Source organism: Hemitrygon akajei, chromosome 3 (assembly GCF_048418815.1).
Source record: "Hemitrygon akajei chromosome 3, sHemAka1.3, whole genome shotgun sequence".
Taxonomy (NCBI): Eukaryota; Metazoa; Chordata; class Chondrichthyes; order Myliobatiformes; family Dasyatidae; genus Hemitrygon; species Hemitrygon akajei.
The window spans coordinates 87,556,125-87,579,969 of NC_133126.1; positions in this window are offsets into that span (position 1 = coordinate 87,556,125).

Here is a 23,845-nt window from a genome sequence, read left to right on the forward strand (position 1 = left end):
ACACCACAAAGTACAGTCATTCTTCTGGTGTTACACCACACAGTACATCCATTCTCCTGGTGTTACACCACACAGTACAGTCATTCCCCTGGTGTTACAACATACAGTACATCCATTCTCCTGGTGTTACACCACACAGTATATTCATTCTCCTGGTGTTTCAGCACACAGTACAGCCATTCTCCTGGTGTTACACCGCACAGTACAGCCATTCTCCTGGTGTTACACCACACAATACAGCCATTCTCCTGGTGTTACACCACACAGTACAGTTATTCTCCTGGTGTTAAAACACACAGGACATCCATTCTCCTGGTGCTACACCACACAGGACATCCATTCTCCTGTTGTTACAACACACAGTATATCCATTCTCCTGGTGTTACACCACACAGTACAGCGATTATCCTGGATTTACACCACACAGTACAGTTGCACCTGGTGTTAAACCACACAGTGCAGCCATTCTCCTGGTGTTACACCACACAGTACAGCCATTCTCCTGGTGTCACACCACTCAGTACAGTTGCAACTGCTGTTACACCACACAGTACAGCCATTCTCCTGGTGTTACACCACACAGTACAGCCATTCTCCTGGTGTCACACCACACAGTACAGTTGCACTTACTGTTACACCACACAGTACAGCCATTCTCCTGGTGTTACACCACACAGTACAGCAATTGTGCTGGTGTTTCACCACACAGTACATCCATTCTCCTGGTGTTACACCACACAATACAGTTGCACCTGCTGTTACACCACACAGTACATTTGCACCTGGTGTTACAACACACAGTTCAATCATTCACCTGGTGTAACACCACACAGTACAGTTGCACCTGGTGTTACACCACACACTACAGTAGCACCTGGTGTAACACCACACTGGACATCCATTCTTCTGGTGTTACACCACAAAGTACAGTCATTCTTCTGGTGTTACACCACACAGTACATCCATTCTCCTGGTGTTACACCACACAGTACAGTTATTCCGCTGGTGTTACAACATACAGTACATCCATTCTCCTGGTGTTACACCACACAGTATATCCATTCTCCTGGTGTTTCAGCACACAGTACAGCCATTCTCCTGGTGTTACACCACACAGTACAGTTATTCTCCTGGTGTTAAAACACACAGGACATCCATTCTCCTGGTGCTACACCACACAGGACATCCATTCTCCTGTTGTTACAACACACAGTATATCCATTCTCCTGGTGTTACACCACACAGTACAGCGATTATCCTGGATTTACACCACACAGTACAGTTGCACCTGGTGTTAAACCACACAGTGCAGCCATTCTCCTGGTGTTACACCACACAGTACAGCCATTCTCCTGGTGTCACACCACTCAGTACAGTTGCAACTGCTGTTACACCACACAGTACAGCCATTCTCCTGGTGTTACACCACACAGTACAGCCATTCTCCTGGTGTCACACCACACAGTACAGTTGCAACTGCTGTTACACCACACAGTACAGCCATTCTCCTGGTGTTACACCACACAGTACAGCCATTCTCCTGGTGTCACACCACACAGTACAGTTGCACTTACTGTTACACCACACAGTACAGCCATTCTCCTGGTGTTACACCACACAGTACAGCAATTGTGCTGGTGTTTCACCACACAGTACATCCATTCTCCTGGTGTTACACCACACAATACAGTTGCACCTGCTGTTACACCACACAGTACATTTGCACCTGGTGTTACAACACACAGTTCAATCATTCACCTGGTGTAACACCACACAGTACAGTTGCACCTGGTGTTACACCACACACTACAGTAGCACCTGGTGTAACACCACACTGGACATCCATTCTTCTGGTGTTACACCACAAAGTACAGTCATTCTTCTGGTGTTACACCACACAGTACATCCATTCTCCTGGTGTTACACCACACAGTACAGTTATTCCGCTGGTGTTACAACATACAGTACATCCATTCTCCTGGTGTTACACCACACAGTATATCCATTCTCCTGGTGTTTCAGCACACAGTACAGCCATTCTCCTGGTGTTACACCACACAGTACAGTTATTCTCCTGGTGTTAAAACACACAGGACATCCATTCTCCTGGTGCTACACCACACAGGACATCCATTCTCCTGTTGTTACAACACACAGTATATCCATTCTCCTGGTGTTACACCACACAGTACAGCGATTATCCTGGATTTACACCACACAGTACAGTTGCACCTGGTGTTAAACCACACAGTGCAGCCATTCTCCTGGTGTTACACCACACAGTACAGCCATTCTCCTGGTGTCACACCACTCAGTACAGTTGCAACTGCTGTTACACCACACAGTACAGCCATTCTCCTGGTGTTACACCACACAGTACAGCCATTCTCCTGGTGTCACACCACACAGTACAGTTGCACTTACTGTTACACCACACAGTACAGCCATTCTTCTGGTGTTACACCACACAGTACAGCAATTGTGCTGGTGTTTCACCACACAGTACATCCATTCTCCTGGTGTTACACCACACAATACAGTTGCACCTGCTGTTACACCACACAGTACATTTGCACCTGGTGTTACAACACACAGTTCAATCATTCACCTGGTGTAACACCACACAGTACAGTTGCACCTGGTGTTACACCACACACTACAGTAGCACCTGGTGTAACACCACACTGGACATCCATTCTTTTGGTGTTACACCACAAAGTACAGTCATTCGTCTGGTGTTACACCACACAGTACATCCATTCTCCTGGTGTTACACCACACAGTACATCCATTCTCCTGGTGTTACACCACACAGTACAGTCATTCCCCTGGTGTTACAACATACAGTACATCCATTCTCCTGGTGTTACACCACACAGTATATCCATTCTCCTGGTGTTTCAGCACACAGTACAGCCATTCTCCTGGTGTTACACCACACAGTACAGCCATTCTCCTGGTGTTACACCACACAGTACAGTCATTCTCCTGGTGCTACACCACACAGTACATCCACTCTCCTGGTGTTACACTACACAGTACATTCATTCTCCTGGTTTTACACCACACAATACAGTTGCACCTGCTGTTACACCACACAGTACATTTGCACCTGGTGTTACAACACACAGTTCAATCATTCACCTGGTGTAACACCACACAGTACAGTTGCACCTGGTGTTACACCACACAGTACAGTAGCAACTGGTGTAACACCACACAGTACATCCATTCTTCTGGTGTTACACCACAAAGTACAGTCATTCTTCTGGTGTTACACCACACAGTACATCCATTCTCCTGGTGTTACACCACACAGTACAGTCATTCCCCTGGTGTTACAACATACAGTACATCCATTCTCCTGGTGTTACACCACACAGTATATTCATTCTCCTGGTGTTTCAGCACACAGTACAGCCATTCTCCTGGTTTTACACCACACAGTACAGCCATTCTCCTGGTGTTACACCACACAGTACAGTCATTTTCCTGGTGCTACACAACACAGTACATCCACTCTCCTGGTGTTACACTACACAGTACATCCAGTCTACGGGTGTTACACAACACAGTAAAGTCATTCTCCTGGTGTTACAACACACAGTACAGCCATTTTCCAGGTGTTACACCACACAGTACATCCATTCTTCTGGTGTTACACCACACAGTACATCCATTCTCCTGGTGTTACACGACACAGTACAGTCATTCTCCTGGTGTTGCACCACACAGTACATCCATTCTCCTGGTGTTACACCACAGAGTACATCCATTTTCCTTGTGTTAGACCACACAGTACAGATATTCTCCTGGTGGTACACCACACAGTACAGTTGCACATGGTGTAACACCACACAGGACATCCATTCTCTTGTTGTTACAACACACAGTATATCCATTCTCCTGGTGTTACACCACACAGTACAGCAATTATCCTGGATTTACTCCACACAGTACAGTTGCACCTGGTGTTAAACCACACATTGCAGCCATTCTCCTGGTGTTACACCACACTGTACAGCCATTCTCCTGGTGTTACACCACTCAGTACAGTTGCAACTGCTGTTACACCACACAGTACAGCCATTCCCCTGGTATTACACCACACAGTACAGTTGCACTTACTGTTACACCACACAGTACAGCCATTCTCCAGGTGTTACACCACACTGTACAGTTGCACCTGGTGTTACACCACACAGTACAGTACAAACTGGTGTTAAACCACACAGTATAAGCATTCCGCTGGTGTTACACCACACAGTAGAGACATTCTCCTAGTGTTACACCACACAGTACAGCGATTCCCCTGTTATTACACCACACAGTACAGTAGCACCTGGTGTTACTCCACACAGTACATTCATTCACCCGGTGTCACACCACACAGTACAGCCATTCTCCTGGTTTTCCACCACACAGTACAGCCATTCTCCTGGTGTTACACCACACAGTACAGTAGCACCTGCTGTTACACCACACAGTATATGCATTCCGCTGGTGTTACACCACACATTACATCTATTCTCCTGGTGTTACCCAACACAGTACAGTCATTCTCCTGGTGTTACACTACACTGTACATCCATTCTCCTGGTGTTACACCACACAGTACATCAATTAACCTGGTGTTACACCACACAGTACAGCAATTGTCCTGGTGTTACCCCACACAGTACATCCATTCTCCTGGTGTTACACCACACAATACAGTTGCACATGCTGTTACACCACACAGTACATTTGCACCTGGTGTTACAACACACAGTTCAATCATTCACCTGGTGTAACACCACACAGTACAGTTGTACCTGGTGTTACACCACACAGTACAGTAGCACCTGGTGTAACACCACACAGTACATCCATTCCTCTGGTGTTACACCACATAGTACAGTCATTCTTCTGGTGTTACACCAAACACTACATCCATTCTCCTGGTGTTACACAACACAGTACAGTCATTCTCCTGTTGTTACAACATACAGTACATCCATTCTCCTGGTGTTACACCACACAGTATATCCATTCTCCTGGTGTTTCAGCACACAGTACAGCCATTCTCCTGGTGTTACACCACACAGTACAGCCATTCTCCTGGTGTTACACCACACAGTATATCCATTCTCCTGGTGTTTCAGCACACAGTACATCCATTCTCCTGGTGTTACACCACACAGTACAGCCATTCTCCTGGTGTTACACAACACAGTACAGTTGCACCTGGTGTTACACGACACAGTACATCCATTCTCCTGGTGTTACACCACACAGTACAGCCATTCTCCTGGTGTTACACAACACAGTTCAGTTGCACATGGTGTAACACCACACAGTACAGCCATTCCTGTGGTGTTACACCACACAGTACAGTCATTCTCCTGGTGTTACACCACACAGTATATCCATTCTCCTGGTGTTACACCACACAGTACAGTTATTCTCCTGGTGTTAAAACACACAGTACATCCATTCTCCTGGTGTTACAGCACACAGTACAGGCATTCTCCAAGTGTTACTCCACACAGTACATCCATTCTCCTGGTGTTACACAACACAGTACATCCATTCTCCTGCTGTTACTCCACACTGTACAGCCATTCTCCTGGTGTCACAAACACAGTACAGTTGAACCTGCTGTTACACCACAAAGTACAGACATTCTCCTGGTGTTAAACCACACAGTTCAACCATTATCCTTGTGTAACACCACACAGTACAGTTGCACCTGGTGTTCCACCACACAGTACAGTAGCACTTGGTATTACACCACACAGTACAGCCATTCTCCTGGTGTTACACCACACAGTACAGCCATTCTCCTGATGTTACACCACACAGTACAGTTGCACCTGGTGTTACACCACACAGTACAGTAGCACCTGTTGTTACACCACACAGTATATTCATTCCGCTGGTGTTACACCACACAGTAGAGACATTCTCCTGGTGTTACACCACACATTACATCTATTCCCCTGGTGTTACCCAACACAGTACAGTCATTCTCCTGGTGTTACACCACACAGTACATCCATTCTCCTGGTGTTACCCCACACAGTACATCCATTATCCTGGTGTTACACCACACAGTACAGCAATTGTCCTGGTGTTACACCACACAGTACATCCATTCTCATGGTGTTACACCACACAATACAGTTGCACCTGCTGTTACACCACACAGTACATTTGCACCTGGTGTTACAACACACAGTTCAATCATTCACCTGGTGTAACACCACACAGTACAGTCATTCCCCTGTTGTTACAACATACAGTACATCCATTCTCCTGGTGTTACACCACACAGTATATCCATTCTCCTGGCGTTTCAGCACACAGTACAGCCATTCTCCTGGTGTTACACCACACAGTACAGCCATTCTCCTGGTGTTACACTACAGAGTACAGTTGCACCTGGTGATACACCACACAGTACATCCATTCTCCTGGTGTTACACCACACAGTACAGTCATTCGCCTGGTGCTACACCACACAGTACATCCACTCTCCTGGTGTTACACTACACAGTACATCCATTCTACGGGTGTTACACAACACAGTAAAGTCATTCTCCTGGTGTTACAACACACAGTACAGCCATTTTCCTGGTGTTACACCACACAGTACAGCCATTCTCCTGGTGTTACACAACACAGTACAGTTGCATCTGGTGTTACACCACACAGTACATCCATTCTTCTGGTGTTACACCACACAGTACATCCATTCTCCTGGTGTTACACGACACAGTACAGTCATTCTCCTGGTGTTGCACCACACAGTACATCCATTCTCCTGGTGTTACACGACAGAGTACATCCATTTTCCTAGTGTAACACCACACAGTACAGTCATTCTCCTGGTGTTACACCACACAGTATATCCATTATCCTTGTGTTAGACAACACAGTACAGTTATTCTCCTGGTGGGACACCACACAGTACAGGAATTCTCCTGGTGTTTAACCACACAGTACAGTTGCACATGGTGTAACACCACACAATATATCCATTCTCCTGGTGTTACACCACACAGTACAGTTATTCTCCTGGTGTTAAAACACACAGGACATCCATTCTCCTGTTGTTACAACACACAGTATATCCATTCTCCTGGTGTTACACCACACAGTACAGCGATTATCCTGGATTTACACCACACAGTACAGTTGCACCTGGTGTTAAACCACACAGTGCAGCCATTCTCCTGGTGTTACACCACACAGTACAGCCATTCTCCTGGTGTCACACCACTCAGTACAGTTGCAACTGCTGTTACACCACACAGTACAGCCATTCTCCTGGTGTTACACCACACAGTACAGCCATTCTCCTGGTGTCACACCACACAGTACAGTTGCACTTACTGTTACACCACACAGTACAGCGATTCTCCTGGTGTTACACCACACAGTACAGCAATTGTCCTGGTGTTTCACCACACAGTACATCCATTCTCCTGGTGTTACACCACACAGTACAGTTGCACCTGCTGTTACACCACACAGTACATTTGCACCTGGTGTTACAACACTCAGTTCAATCACTCACCTGGTGTAACACCACACAGTACAGTTGCACCTGGTGTTACACCACACACTACAGTAGCACCTGGTGTAACACCAGACTGGACATCCATTCTTCTGGTGTTACACTACAAAGTACAGTCATTCTTCTGGTGTTACACCACACAGTACATCCATTCTCCTGGTGTTACACCACACAGTACAGTTATTCCCCTAGTGTTACAACATACAGTACATCCATTCTCCTGGTGTTTCAGCACACAGTACAGCCATTCTCCTGGTGTTACACCACACAGTACAGCCATTCTCCAGGTGTTACACCACACAGTACAGTCATTCTCCTGATGTTACACCACACAGTACATCCATTCTCCTGGTGTTACACCACACAGTACAGTCATTCCCCTGGTGTTACAACATACAGTACATCCATTCTCCTGGTGTTACACCACACAGTATATCCATTCTCCTGGTGTTTCAGCACACAGTACAGCCATTCTCCTGGTGTTACACCACACAGTACAGCCATTCTCCTGGTGTTACACCACACAGTACAGTCATTCTCCTGGTGCTACACCACACAGTACATCCACTCTCCTGGTGTTACACTACACAGTACATTCATTCTCCTGGTTTTACACCACACAATACAGTTGCACCTGCTGTTACACCACACAGTACATTTGCACCTGGTGTTACAACACACAGTTCAATCATTCACCTGGTGTAACACCACACAGTACAGTTGCACCTGGTGTTACACCACACAGTACAGTAGCAACTGGTGTAACACCACACAGTACATCCATTCTTCTGGTGTTACACCACAAAGTACAGTCATTCTTCTGGTGTTACACCACACAGTACATCCATTCTCCTGGTGTTACACCACACAGTACAATCATTCCCCTGGTGTTACAACATACAGTACATCCATTCTCCTGGTGATACACCACACAGTATATTCATTCTCCTGGTGTTTCAGCACACAGTACAGCCATTCTCCTGGTGTTACACCACACAGTACAGCCATTCTCCTGGTGTTACACCACACAGTACAGTCATTCTCCTGGTGCTACACCACACAGTACATCCACTTTCCTGGTGTTACACTACACAGTACATCCAGTCTACGGGTGTTATACAACACAGTAAAGTCATTCTCCTGGTGTTAAACCACACATTGCAGCCATTCTCCTGGTGTTACACCACACAGTACAGCCATTCTCCTGGTGTTACACCACACAGTACAGTTGCAACTGCTGTTACACCACACAGTACAGCCATTCCCCTGGTATTACACCACACAGTACAGTTGCACTTACTGTTACACCACACATTACAGCCATTCTCCAGGTGTTACACCACACTGTACAGTTGCACCTGGTGTTACACCACACAGTACAGTACAAACTGGTGTTAAACCACACAGTATAAGCATTCCGCTGGTGTTACACCACACAGTAGAGACATTCTCCTAGTGTTACACCACACAGTACAGCGATTCCCCTGTTATTACACCACACAGTACAGTAGCACCTGGTGTTACTCCACACAGTACATTCATTCACCCGGTGTCACACCACACAGTACAGCCATTCTCCTGGTTTTCCACCACACAGTACAGCCATTCTCCTGGTGTTACACCACACAGTTCAACCATTCTCCTGGTGTAACACCACACAGTACAGTTGCACCTGGTGTTACACCACACAGTACAGTAGCACCTGGTGTTACACCACACAGTACAGCCATTCTCCTGGTGTTACACCACACAGTAGAGTTGCACCTGGTGTAAAACTACACTGTAAATCCATTCCTCTGGTGTTACACCACACAGTACATCCATTCTCCTGGTGTTACACCACACAGTACAGCCATTCCCCTGGTATTACACCACACAGTACAGTTGCACTTACTGTTACACCATGCAGTATAGTCATTCTTGTGGAGTTACACCACACGGTACATACATTCTCCTGGTGTTACACCACACAGTACATCCATTCTCCTGGTGTTACACCACACAGTACAGCCATTCCCCTGGTATTACACAACACAGTACAGTTGCACTTACTGTTACACCACACAGTACAGCCATTCTCCTGGTGTTACACCACACAGTACAGCCATTGTCCTGGTGTCACACCACACAGTACAGCCATTCTCCTGGTGTTACACCACACATTACATCTATTCTCCTGGTGTTACCCAACACAGTACAGTCATTCTCCTGGTGTTACACCACACAATACATCCATTCTCCTGGTGTTACACCACACAGTACATCCATTATCCTGGTGTTACACCACACAGTACAGCAATTGTCCTGGTGTTACCCCACACAGTACATCCATTCTCCTGTTGTTACACCACACAATACAGTTGCACCTGCTGTTACACCACACAGTACATTTGTACCTGGTGTTACAACACTCAGTTCAATCATTCACCTGGTGTAACACCACACAGTACAGTTGCACCTGGTGTTACACCACACAGTACAGTATCACCTGGTGTAACACCACACAGTACATCCATTCTTCTGGTGTTACACCACAAAGTACAGTCATTCTTCGGGTGTTACACCACACAGTACATCCATTCTCCTGGTGTTACACCACACAGTACAGTCATTCCCCTGGTGTTACAACATACAGTACATCCATTCTCCTGGTGTTACACCACACAGTATATCCATTCTCCTGGTGTTTCAGCACACAGTACAGCCATTCTCCTGGTGTTACACCACACAGTACAGCCATTCTGCTGGTGTTACACTACAGAGTACAGTTGCACCTGGTGATACACCACACAGTACATCCACTCTCCTGGTGTTACACTACACAGTACATCCATTCTACGGGTGTTACACAACACAGTAAAGTCATTCCTCTGGTGTTACACCACACAGTACATCCATTCTCCTGGTGTTACACCACACAGTACAGCCATTCCCCTGGTATTACACCACACAGTACAGTTGCACTTACTGTTACACCATGCAGTATAGTCATTCTTGTGGAGTTACACCACACGGTACATACATTCTCCTGGTGTTACACCACACAGTACATCCATTCTCCTGGTGTTACACCACACAGTACAGCCATTCCCCTGGTATTACACAACACAGTACAGTTGCACTTACTGTTACACCACACAGTACAGCCATTCTCCTGGTGTTACACCACACAGTACAGCCATTGTCCTGGTGTCACACCACACAGTACAGCCATTCTCCTGGTGTTACACCACACATTACATCTATTCTCCTGGTGTTACCCAACACAGTACAGTCATTCTCCTGGTGTTACACCACACAATACATCCATTCTCCTGGTGTTACACCACACAGTACATCCATTATCCTGGTGTTACACCACACAGTACAGCAATTGTCCTGGTGTTACCCCACACAGTACATCCATTCTCCTGTTGTTACACCACACAATACAGTTGCACCTGCTGTTACACCACACAGTACATTTGTACCTGGTGTTACAACACTCAGTTCAATCATTCACCTGGTGTAACACCACACAGTACAGTTGCACCTGGTGTTACACCACACAGTACAGTATCACCTGGTGTAACACCACACAGTACATCCATTCTTCTGGTGTTACACCACAAAGTACAGTCATTCTTCGGGTGTTACACCACACAGTACATCCATTCTCCTGGTGTTACACCACACAGTACATCCATTCTCCTGGTGTTACACCACACAGTACAGTCATTCCCCTGGTGTTACAACATACAGTACATCCATTCTCCTGGTGTTACACCACACAGTATATCCATTCTCCTGGTGTTTCAGCACACAGTACAGCCATTCTCCTGGTGTTACACCACACAGTACAGCCATTCTGCTGGTGTTACACTACAGAGTACAGTTGCACCTGGTGATACACCACACAGTACATCCACTCTCCTGGTGTTACACTACACAGTACATCCATTCTACGGGTGTTACACAACACAGTAAAGTCATTCTCCTGGTGTTACAACACACAGTACAGCCATTTTCCTGGTGTTACACCACACAGTACAGCCATTGTCCTGGTGTTACACAACACAGTACAGTTGCACCTGGTGTTACACCACACAGTACATTCATTCTTCTGGTGTTACACCACACAGCACATCCATTCTCCTGGTGTTACACTACACAGTACAGTCATTCTCCTGGTGTTGCACCACACAGTACATCCATTCTCCTGGTGTTACACCACACAGTACAGTTATTCTCCTGGTGGGACACCACACAGTACAGCAATTCTCCTGGTGGTACACCACACAGTTCATCCATTCTCCTGGTGTTACTCCACACAGTTCAACCATTCTCCTGGTGTAACACAACACGGTACAGTTGCACCTGGTGTTACACTACACAGTACAGTAGCACCTGGTGTTACACCACACAATACAGCCATTCTCCTGGTGTTTAACCACACAGTACAGTTGCACATGGTGTAACACCACACAATATATCCATTCTCCTGGTGTTACACCACACAGTACAGTTATTCTCCAGGTGTTAAAACACAAAGGACATCCATTCTCCTGTTGTTACAAAACACAGTATATCCATTCTCCTGGTGTTACACCACACAGTACAGCGATTATCCTGGATTTACACCACACAGTACAGTTGCACCTGGTGTTAAACCACACAGTGCAGCCATTCTCCTGGTGTTACACCACACAGTACAGCCATTCTCCTGGTGTCACACCACTCAGTACAGTTGCAACTGCTGTTACACCACACAGTACAGCCATTCCCCTGGTATTACACCACACAGTACAGTTGCACTTACTGTTACACCACACAGTACAGCCATTCTCCTGGTGTTACACCACACAGTACAGCAATTATCCTGGTGTTTCACCACACAGTACATCCATTCTCCTGGTGTTACACCACACAATACAGTTGCACCTGCTGTTACACCACACAGTACATTTGCACCTGGTGTTACAACACACAGTTCAATCATTCACCTGGTGTAACACCACACAGTACAGTTGCACCTGGTGTTACACCACACTGGACATCAATTCTTCTGGTGTTACACCACAAAGTACAGCCATTCTCCTGGTGTTACACCACACAGTACAGCCATTCTCCAGGTGTTACACCACACAGTACAGTCATTCTCCTGGTGTTACAATACACAGTACATCCATTCTCCTGGTGTTACACCACACAGTACAGTCATTCCCCTGGTGTTACAACATACAGTACATCCATTCTCCTGGTGTTACACCACACAGTATATCCATTCTCCTTGTGTTTCAGCACACAGTACAGCCATTCTCCTGGTGTTACACCACACAGTACAGCCATTCTCCTGGTGTTACACCACACAGTACAGTCATTCTCCTGGTGCTACACGACACAGTACATCCACTCTCCTGGTGTTACACTACACAGTACATTCATTCTCCTGGTTTTACACCACACAATACAGTTGCACCTGCTGTTACACCACACAGTACATTTGCACCTGGTGTTACAACACACAGTTCAATCATTCACCTGGTTTAACACCACACAGTACAGTTGCACCTGGTGTTACACCACACAGTACAGTAGCACCTGGAGTAACACCACACAGTACATCCATTCTTCTGGTGTTACACCACAAAGTACAGTCATTCTTCTGGTGTTACACCACACAGTACATCCATTCTCCTGGTGTTACAACATACAGTACATCCATTCTCCTGGTGTTACACCACACACTACAGTCATTCTCCTGGTGTTACACCACACAGTACAGTCATTCCCCTGGTGTTACAACATACAGTACATCCATTCTCCTGGTGTTACACCACACAGTATATTCATTCTCCTGGTGTTTCAGCACACAGTACAGCCATTCTCCTGGTGTTACACCACACAGTACAGCCATTCTCCTGGTGTTACACCACACAGTACAGTCATTCTCCTGGTGCTACACCACACAGTACATCCACTCTCCTGGTGTTACACTACACAGTACATCCAGTCTACGGGTGTTACACAACACAGTAAAGTCATTCTCCTGGTGTTACAACACACAGTACAGCCATTTTCCTGGTGTTACACCACACAGTACAGCCATTCTCCTGGTGTTACACAACACAGTACAGTTGCACCTGGTGTTACACCACACAGTACATCCATTCTTCTGGTGTTACACCACCCTGTACATCCATTCTCCTGGTGTTACACGACACAGTACAGTCATTCTCCTGGTGTTGCACCACACAGTACATCCATTCTCCTGGTGTTACACCACACAGTACATCCATTTTCCTTGTGTTAGACAACACAGTATAGTTATTCTCCTGGTTGTACACCACACAGTACATCCATTCTCCTGGTGTAACACGACACGGTACAGTTGCACCTGGTGTTACACTACACAGTACAGTAGCACCTGGTGTTACACCACACAATACAGCCATTCTCCTGGTGTTTAACCACACAGTACTGTTGCACATGGTGTAACACCACACAGTACATCCATTCTCCTGGTGTTACACCACACAGTACAGTTATTCTCCTGGTGTTAAAACACACAGGACATCCATTCTCCTGTTGTTACAACACACAGTATATCCATTCTCCTGGTGTTACACCACACAGTACAGCGATAATCCTGGATTTACTCCACACAGTACAGTTGCACATGGTGTTAAACCACACATTGCAGCCATTCTCCTGGTGTTACACCACACAGTACAGCCATTCTCCTGGTGTTACACCACTCAGTACAGTTGCAACTGCTGTTACACCACACAGTACTGCCATTCCCCTGGTATTACACCACACAGTACAGTTGCACTTACTGTTACACCACACAGTACAGCCATTCTCCAGGTGTTACACCACACTGTACAGTTGCACCTGGTGTTACACCACACAGTACAGTACAAACTGGTGTTACACCACACAGTATAAGCATTCCGCTGGTGTTACACCACACAGTAGAGACATTCCCCTGTTATTACACCACACAGTACAGTAGCACCTGGTGTTACTCCACACAGTACATTCATTCGCCCGGTGTCACACCACATAGTACAGCCATTCTCCTGGTGTTCCACCAAACAGTACAGCCATTCTCCTGGTGTTACACCACACAGTTCAACCATTCTCCTGGTGTAACACCACACAGTACAGTTGCACCTGGTGTTACACCACACAGTACAGTAGCACCTGGTGTTACACCACACAGTACAGCCATTCTCCTGGTGTTACACCACACAGTAGAGTTGCACCTGGTGTAAAACTACACTGTACATCCATTCCTCTGGTGTTACACCACGCAGTACAGTCATTCTCCTGGTGTTACACCACTCAGTACAGTTGCAACTGCTGTTACACCACACAGTACTGCCATTCCCCTGGTATTACACCACACAGTACAGTTGCACTTACTGTTACACCACACAGTACAGCCATTCTCCAGGTGTTACACCACACTGTACAGTTGCACCTGGTGTTACACCACTCAGTACAGTTGCAACTGCTGTTACACCACACTGTACAGCCATTCTCCTGGTGTCACAAACACAGTACAGTTGAACCTGCTGTTACACCACAAAGTACAGACATTCTCCTGGTGTTAAACCACACAGTTCAACCATTATCCTTGTGTAACACCACACAGTACAGTTGCACCTGGTGTTCCACCACACAGTACAGTAGCACCTGTTGTTACACCACACAGTATATTCATTCCGCTGGTGTTACACCACACAGTAGAGACATTCTCCTGGTGTTACACCACACAGTACAGCCATTGACCTGGTGTCACACCAGACAGTACAGCCATTCTCCTGGTGTTACACCACACATTACATCTATTCCCCTGGTGTTACCCAACACAGTACAGTCATTCTCCTGGTGTTACACCACACAATACAGTTGCACCTGCTGTTACACCACACAGTACATTTGCACCTGGTGTTACAACACACAGTTCAATCATTCACCTGGTGTAACACCACACAGTACAGTTGCACCTGGTGTTACACCACACAGTACAGTAGCACCTGGTGTAACACCACACAGTACATCCATTCTTCTGGTGTTACACCACAAAGTACAGTCATTCTTCTGGTGTTACACCACACAGTACATCCATTCTCCTGGTGTTACACCACACAGTACAGTCATTCCCCTGTTGTTACAACATACAGTACATCCATTCTCCTGGTGTTACACCACACAGTATATCCATTCTCCTGGTGTTTCAGCACACAGTACAGCCATTCTCCTGGTGTTACACCACACAGTACAGCCATTCTCCTGGTGTTACACTACAGAGTACAGTTGCACCTGGTGATACACCACACAGTACATCCATTCTCCTGGTGTTACACCATACAGTACAGTCATTCGCCTGGTGCTACACCACACAGTACATCCACTCTCCTGGTGTTACACTACACAGTACATCCATTCTACGGGTGTTACACAACACAGTAAAGTCATTCTCCTGGTGTTACAACACACAGTACAGCCATTTTCCTGGTGTTACACCACACAGTACAGCCATTCTCCTGGTGTTACACAACACAGTACAGTTGCATCTGGTGTTACACCACACAGTACATCCATTCTTCTGGTGTTACACCACACAGTACATCCATTCTCCTGGTGTTACACGACACAGTACAGTCATTCTCCTGGTGTTGCACCACACAGTGCATCCATTCTCCTGGTGTTACACGACAGAGTACATCCATTTTCCTAGTGTAACACCACACAGTACAGTCATTCTCCTGGTGTTACACCACACAGTATATCCATTATCCTTGTGTTAGACAACATAGTACAGTTATTCTCCTGGTGGGACACCACACAGTACAGCAATTCTCCTGGTGTTTAACCACACAGTACAGTTGCACATGGTGTAACACCACACAATATATCCATTCTCCTGGTGTTACACCACACAGTACAGTTATTCTCCTGGTGTTAAAACACACAGGACATCCATTCTCCTGTTGTTACAACACACAGTATATCCATTCTCCTGGTGTTACACCACACAGTACAGCGATTATCCTGGATTTACACCACACAGTACAGTTGCACCTGGTGTTAAACCACACAGTGCAGCCATTCTCCTGGTGTTACACAACACAGTACAGCCATTCTCCTGGTGTCACACCACTCAGTACAGTTGCAACTGCTGTTACACCACACAGTACAGCCATTCTCCTGGTGTTACACCAAACAGTACAGCCATTCTCCTGGTGTCACACCACACAGTACAGTTGCACTTACTGTTACACCACACAGTACAGCGATTCTCCTGGTGTTACACCACACAGTACAGCAATTGTCCTGGTGTTTCACCACACAGTACATCCATTCTCCTGGTGTTACACCACACAGTACAGTTGCACCTGCTGTTACACCACACAGTACATTTGCACCTGGTGTTACAACACACAGTTCAATCACTCACCTGGTGTAACACCACACAGTACAGTTGCACCTGGTGTTACACCACACACTACAGTAGCACCTGGTGTAACACCAGACTGGACATCCATTCTTCTGGTGTTACACCACAAAGTACAGTCATTCTTCTGGTGTTACACCACACAGTACATCCATTCTCCTGGTGTTACACCACACAGTACAGTTATTCCCCTGGTGTTACAACATACAGTACATCCATTCTCCTGGTGTTACACCACACAGTATATCCATTCTCCTGGTGTTTCAGCACACAGTACAGCCATTCTCCTGGTGTTACACCACACAGTACAGCCATTCTCCAGGTGTTACACCACACAGTACAGTCATTCTCCTGATGTTACACCACACAGTACATCCATTCTCCTGGTGTTACACCACACAGTACAGTCATTCCCCTGGTGTTACAACATACAGTACATCCATTCTCCTGGTGTTACACCACACAGTATATCCATTCTCCTGGTGTTTCAGCACACAGTACAGCCAATCTCCTGGTGTTACACCACACAGTACAGCCATTCTCCTGGTGTTACACCACACAGTACAGTCATTCTCCTGGTGCTACACCACACAGTACATCCACTCTCCTGGTGTTACACTACACAGTACATTCATTCTCCTGGTTTTACACCACACAATACAGTTGCACCTGCTGTTACACCACACAGTACATTTGCACCTGGTGTTACAACACACAGTTCAATCATTCACCTGGTGTAACACCACACAGTACAGTTGCACCTGGTGTTACACCACACAGTACAGTAGCAACTGGTGTAACACCACACAGTACATCCATTCTTCTGGTGTTACACCACAAAGTACGGTCATTCTTCTGGTGTTACACCACACAGTACATCCATTCTCCTGGTGTTACACCACACAGTACAATCATTCCCCTGGTTTTACAACATACAGTACATCCATTCTCCTGGTGTTACACCACACAGTATATTCATTCTCCTGGTGTTTCAGCACACAGTACAGCCATTCTCCTGGTGTTACACCACACAGTACAGCCATTCTCCTGGTGTTACACCACACAGTACAGTCATTCTCCTGGTGCTACACCACACAGTACATCCACTTTCCTGGTGTTACACTACACAGTACATCCAGTCTACGGGTGTTATACAGCACAGTAAAGTCATTCTCCTGGTGTTAAACCACACATTGCAGCCATTCTCCTGGTGTTACACCACACAGTACAGCCATTCTCCTGGTGTTACCCAACACAGTACAGTCATTCTCCTGGTGTTACACCACACAATACATCCATTCTCCTGGTGTTACACCACACAGTACATCCATTATCCTGGTGTTACACCACACAGTACAGCAATTGTCCTGGTGTTACCCCACACAGTACATCCATTCTCCTGTTGTTACACCACACAATACAGTTGCACCTGCTGTTACACCACACAGTACATTTGTACCTGGTGTTACAACACTCAGTTCAATCATTCACCTGGTGTAACACCACACAGTACAGTTGCACCTGGTGTTACACCACACAGTACAGTATCACCTGGTGTAACACCACACAGTACATCCATTCTTCTGGTGTTACACCACAAAGTACAGTCATTCTTCGGGTGTTACACCACACAGTACATCCATTCTCCTGGTGTTACACCACACAGTACATCCATTCTCCTGGTGTTACACCACACAGTACAGTCATTCCCCTGGTGTTACAACATACAGTACATCCATTCTCCTGGTGTTACACCACACAGTATATCCATTCTCCTGGTGTTTCAGCACACAGTACAGCCATTCTCCTGGTGTTACACCACACAGTACAGCCATTCTGCTGGTGTTACACTACAGAGTACAGTTGCACCTGGTGATACACCACACAGTACATCCATTCTCCTGGTGTTACACCACACAGTACAGTCATTCTCCTGGTGCTACACCACACAGTACATCCACTCTCCTGGTATTACACTACACAGTACATCCATTCTACGGGTGTTACACAACACAGTAAAGTCATTCTCCTGGTGTTACAACACACAGTACAGCCATTTTCCTGGTGTTACACCACACAGTACAGCCATTGTCCTGGTGTTACACAACACAGTACAGTTGCACCTGGTGTTACACCACACTGTACATTCATTCTTCTGGTGTTACACCACACAGCACATCCATTCTCCTGATGTTACACTACACAGTACAGTCATTCTCCTGGTGTTGCACCACACAGTACATCCATTCTCCTGGTGTTACACCACACAGTACAGTTATTCTCCTGGTGGGACACCACACAGTACAGCAATTCTCCTGGTGGTACACCACACAGTTCATCCATTCTCCTGGTGTTACTCCACACAGTTCAACCATTCTCCTGGTGTAACACAACACGGTACAGTTGCACCTGGTGTTACACTACACAGTACAGTAGCACCTGGTGTTACACCACACAATACAGCCATTCTCCTGGTGTTTAACCACACAGTACAGTTGCACATGGTGTAACACCACACAATATATCCATTCTCCTGGTGTTACACCACACAGTACAGTTATTCTCCTGGTGTTAAAACACAAAGGACATCCATTCTCCTGTTGTTACAAAACACAGTATATCCATTCTCCTGGTGTTACACCACACAGTACAGCGATTATCCTGGATTTACACCACACAGTACAGTTGCACCTGGTGTTAAACCACACAGTGCAGCCATTCTCCTGGTGTTACACCACACAGTACATCCATTCTCCTGGTGTCACACCACTCAGTACAGTTGCAACTGCTGTTACACCACACAGTACAGCCATTCCCCTGGTATTACACCACACAGTACAGTTGCACTTACTGTTACACCACACAGTACAGCCATTCTCCTGGTGTTACACCACACAGTACAGCAATTATCCTGGTGTTTCACCACACAGTACATCCATTCTCCTGGTGTTACACCACACAATACAGTTGCACCTGCTGTTACACCACACAGTACATTTGCACCTGGTGTTACAACACACAGTTCAATCATTCACCTGGTGTAACACCACACAGTACAGTTGCACCTGGTGTTACACCACACTGGACATCCATTCTTCTGGTGTTACACCACAAAGTACAGCCATTCTCCTGGTGTTACACCACACAGTACAGCCATTCTCCAGGTGTTACACCACACAGTACAGTCATTCTCCTGGTGTTACAATACACAGTACATCCATTCTCCTGGTGTTACACCACACCGTACAGTCATTCCCCTGGTGTTACAACATACAGTACATCCATTCTCCTGGTGTTACACCACACAGTATATCCATTCTCCTTGTGTTTCAGCACACAGTACAGCCATTCTCCTGGTGTTACACCACACAGTACAGCCATTCTCCTGGTGTTACACCACACAGTACAGTCATTCTCCTGGTGCTACACCACACAGTACATCCACTCTCCTGGTGTTACACTACACAGTACATTCATTCTCCTGGTTTTACACCACACAATACAGTTGCACCTGCTGTTACACCACACAGTACATTTGCACCTGGTGTTACAACACACAGTTCAATCATTCACCTGGTTTAACACCACACAGTACAGTTGCACCTGGTGTTACACCACACAGTACAGTAGCACCTGGAGTAACACCACACAGTACATCCATTCTTCTGGTGTTACACCACAAAGTACAGTCATTCTTCTGGTGTTACACCACACAGTACATCCATTCTCCTGGTGTTACAACATACAGTACATCCATTCTCCTGGTGTTACACCACACAGTACAGTCGTTCTCCTGGTGTTACACCACACAGTACAGTCATTCCCCTGGTGTTACAACATACAGTACATCCATTCTCCTGGTGTTACACCACACAGTATATTCATTCTCCTGGTGTTTCAGCACACAGTACAGCCATTCTCCTGGTGTTACACCACACAGTACAGCCATTCTCCTGGTGTTACACCACACAGTACAGTCATTCTCCTGGTGCTACACCACACAGTACATCCACTCTCCTGGTGTTACACTACACAGTACATCCAGTCTACGGGTGTTACACAACACAGTAAAGTCATTCTCCTGGTGTTACAACACACAGTACAGCCATTTTCCTGGTGTTACACCACACAGTACAGCCATTCTCCTGGTGTTACACAACACAGTACAGTTGCACCTGGTGTTACACCACACAGTACATCCATTCTTCTGGTGTTACACCACCCAGTACATCCATTCTCCTGGTGTTACACGACACAGTACAGTCATTCTCCTGGTGTTGCACCACACAGTACATCCATTCTCCTGGTGTTACACCACACAGTACATCCATTTTCCTTGTGTTAGACCACACAGTATAGTTATTCTCCTGGTTGTACACCACACAGTACAGCAATTCTCCTGGTGGTACACCACACAGTACATCCATTCTCCTGGTGTAACACCACACGGTACAGTTGCACCTGGTGTTACACTACACAGTACAGTAGCACCTGGTGTTACACCACACAATACAGCCATTCTCCTGGTGTTTAACCACACAGTACAGTTGCACATGGTGTAACACCACACAGTACATCCATTCTCCTGGTGTTACACCACACAGTACAGTTATTGTCCTGGTGTTAAAACACACAGGACATCCATTCTCCTGTTGTTACAACACACAGTATATCCATTCTCCTGGTGTTACACCACACAGTACAGCGATAATCCTGGATTTACTCCACACAGTACAGTTGCACCTGGTGTTAAACCACACATTGCAGCCATTCTCCTGGTGTTACACCACACAGTACAGCCATTCTCCTGGTGTTACACCACTCAGTACAGTTGCAACTGCTGTTACACCACACAGTACTGCCATTCCCCTGGTATTACACCACACTGTACATTTGCACCTGGTGTTACACCACACAGTACAGTACAAACTGGTGTTACACCACACAGTATAAGCATTCCGCTGGTGTTACACCACACAGTAGAGACATTCCCCTGTTATTACACCACACAGTACAGTAGCACCTGGTGTTACTCCACTCAGTACATTCATTCGCCCGGTGTCACACCACATAGTACAGCCATTCTCCTGGTGTTCCACCACACAGTACAGCCATTCTCCTGGTGTTACACCACACAGTTCAACCATTCTCCTGGTGTAACACCACACAGTACAGTTGCACCTGGTGTTACACCACACAGTACAGTAGCACCTGGTGTTACACCACACAGTACAGCCATTCTCCTGGTGTTACACCACACAGTAGAGTTGCACCTGGTGTAAAACTACACTGTACATCCATTCCTCTGGTGTTACTCCACGCAGTACAGTCATTCTCCTGGTGTTACACCACTCAGTACAGTTGCAACTGCTGTTACACCACACAGTACTGCCATTCCCCTGGTATTACACCACACAGTACAGTTGCACTTACTGTTACACCACACAGTACAGCCATTCTCCAGGTGTTACACCACACTGTAGTTGCACCTGGTGTTACACCACACAGTACAGTACAAACTGGTGTTACACCACACAGTATAAGCATTCCGCTGGTGTTACACCACACAGTAGAGACATTCCCCTGTTATTACACCACACAGTACAGTAGCACCTGGTGTTACTCCACACAGTACATTCATTCGCCCGGTGTCACACCACATAGTACAGCCATTCTCCTGGTGTTCCACCACACATTACAGCCATTCTCCTGGTGTTACACCACACAGTTCAACCATTCTCCTGGTGTAACACCACACAGTACAGTTGCACCTGGTGTTACACCACACAGTACAGTAGCACCTGGTGTTACACCACACAGTACAGCCATTCTCCTGGTGTTACACCACACAGTAGAGTTGCACCTGGTGTAAAACTACACTGTACATCCATTCCTCTGGTGTTACACCACGCAGTACAGTCATTCTTGTGGAGTTACACCACACGGTACATACATTCTCCTGGTGTTACACCACACAGTACATCCATTCCCCTGGTGTTACACCACACAGTACAGCCATTCCCCTGGTATTACACCACACAGTACAGTTGCACTTACTGTTACACCACACAGTACAGCCATTCTCCTGGTGCTACACCACACAGTACAGTTGCACCTGTTTTTACACCACACAGTACACTAGCACCTGCTGTTACACCACACAGTATATGCATTCCGCTGGTGTTACACCACACTATAGAAACATTCTCCTGGTGTTACACCACACAGTACAGCCATTGTCCTGGTGTCACACCACACAGTACAGCCATTCTCCTGGTGTTACACCACACATTACATCTATTCTCCTGGTGTTACCTAACACAGTACAGTCATTCTCCTGGTGTTACACCACACAGTACATCCATTCTTCTGGTGTTATACCACAAAGTACAGTCATTCTTCTGGTGTTACACCACACTGTACATCCATTCTCCTGGTGTTACACCACACAGTACAGTCATTCCCCTGGTGTTCCAACATACAGTACATCCATTCTCCTGGTGTTACACCACACAGTATATCCATTCTCCTGGTGTTTCAGCACACAGTACAGCCATTCTCCTGGTGTTACACCACACAGTACAGCCATTCTGCTGGTGTTACACTACAGAGTACAGTTGCACCTGGTGATACACCACACAGTACATCCATTCTCCTGGTGTTACACCACACAGAACAGTCATTCTCCTGGTGCTACACCACACAGTACATCCACTCTCCTGGTATTACACTACACAGTACATCCATTCTACGGGTGTTACACAACACAGTAAAGTCATTCTCCTGGTGTTACAACACACAGTACAGCCATTTTCCTGGTGTTACACCACACAGTA